Source organism: Octopus bimaculoides, chromosome 19, assembly GCF_001194135.2.
Source record: "Octopus bimaculoides isolate UCB-OBI-ISO-001 chromosome 19, ASM119413v2, whole genome shotgun sequence".
Lineage (NCBI taxonomy): Eukaryota > Metazoa > Mollusca > Cephalopoda > Octopoda > Octopodidae > Octopus > Octopus bimaculoides.
This window is the reverse complement of record NC_068999.1, coordinates 47,669,501-47,671,402: the sequence shown is the minus strand read 5'-3', so window position 1 is coordinate 47,671,402 and position 1,902 is coordinate 47,669,501. Positions and strand designations below refer to the sequence as shown.

Sequence of the window (1,902 nt, the reverse complement as noted above, 5' to 3'; positions counted from 1 at the left end):
AAATCGAGCCCAGGACTTATTCTTTGTAAGCCTAGTACTTATTCTATCAGTCTCTTTTGCCGAACCGTTAAATTACAGGGACGTAAACACACCAGCATCGGTTGTCAAGCGATGTTGGGGGGACAAACACAGACGCACAAACACACACATATATATACATATACATATATACGACGGGCTTCTTTCAGTTTCTGTCTATCAAATCCACCCACTTGGTCAGCCTGGAACTATAATAGAAGACACTTGCCCAAGGTGCCACGCAGTGGGACTGAACCCGGAACCATGTGCATGCCTTTAAGCTTTATTCTAATTCACCTATCACTCTATATCTCTCCACTATTAGTTTTCTGCTAATTTATTTCTTTCTCCTCCTTCTCTTTCTATAAACTACCTTTGACCTTGTATCTACTAACAATTTTTTAAAAAACAACTTGATAGTGTTCCCTTCATCATATATGCAGTCATCACATTCTGTTAAAATGATTTATTGATGTGTTTGGTTTCTTTCTTTCCCTGATGAGAAGATTGCATTGTTTTACACCATTTTATTCCTTCTGGATCTTCATGGTTTGTCATACCACCTAAATGCTGGTCGTTTCACTCGTCACACTGAACTAAACCTGATAATTAAGTGGGTAAATATCCCTTCAGTTCTATCCAGAAGAAATGGAAAGAGACCTGAAGGTCTCACCCTTTGTCCCTAAGTTAGAGATAGGTGCCTCATCTAGGATTCCACAGTCAGTGACTGCTGTAGGAATGGGAGGGCCACTGCTTCCATAACCGACTGGAACAAAATCCTAAAGTATCGGGACTTGTCGGTGAGCCATTTCTTCCAGCCTGCAGCGTTTGAGATGTTTTGAGAAGATGGGCCGCTGTCAGCGAAGTTCTAGTCATCGTTAGTGGTTCACCTTACCAAGGTGTCAAGTAATGCCCGTGAAAGTGCTTTGCTATTCTAATGCCTTAGACACGCCATCGCCCGCGATAATACCGCGAGCGTGTTAGCTTGCTTCAATAAATTCCGTTGACTCTTGTGGTGTGCGACCGAATAATGCTTTTCGTGTTCAGCTGATGTTTCCTTCTTTTCTTTTTTCCTTTCTTCGCTCGTGATCAAATTTTCTCCCGTTTTAATGTGGAATATTTATGTAATTAAGTATGCTGTGACAATAAATTCATATTGTGATTAAAAACAAAACAAAACAAAACGTCCCACCAAACCGGAAACCGTAGTTGTTATGACAACATGTTACGCCGTTCAGACACCAACTTAATTTCATAACACCTTTATTAGAAATATCTATAAACGATGGACATTTAATAAAATGTAAGTTCGTTTATTGCTATTTAACATACAATATATTTTTTTATGTTCTATAATGACGCTGTATGTACCGACATAATAACAAAAAAAAGGAAAACCAACTTCTGTCTATTTATCTATTTATCTATCTCGTGTGTGTGTGTGTGTGTGTCACAGGTAAGTTCGCTCTGTGATTATGGGCTGAAATTTCTATCTACCTACTGACATAGTTGTTTATTTACCGAAAATGCGGACAATTTACAAAAGTAAACAGCTAAAGAACAGAGAAAGTAAATTAGTAAAATAAAGTGACATGCACATTCGTTTAATTATTTACATCGCACCAGAAAATATGGGTAGTTTTTCCCTTATAGAATTCTTGTTACAACTCAAAACCAAAACAAGTCATTACGGCGAATGATGACGACGTTGAGACCCTGGAATAGCAAAGCACTTTCATTAGCAACACCCGACATTTCAGGCTAATACAATCCCAAAATTCCGTGTCAGAGGGGGCGTCCAGCTTCGTCTTAAAATACCAAACATTGAAAAGAGTAATTCACTAATTAATTTCACTGTCTCATTCTGTTCGGCTATGGATGCAG

At 38.5% G+C, this 1,902-nt stretch overlaps 1 protein-coding gene across 1 annotated transcript in view; it reads left to right on the top strand.

The window, feature by feature from the left end:
* The first annotated feature begins 966 nt into the window (after positions 1-966).
* Positions 967-1,902, top strand: part of LOC106877016 (translin-associated factor X-interacting protein 1) — a 40,590-nt gene continuing 39,654 nt past the window's right edge. Inside the window, exon 1 of the mRNA XM_052974680.1 lies at positions 967-1,321. The gene's annotated coding sequence lies outside the window, so the exon portion shown is untranslated. The remainder of the gene's footprint in view (positions 1,322-1,902) is intronic.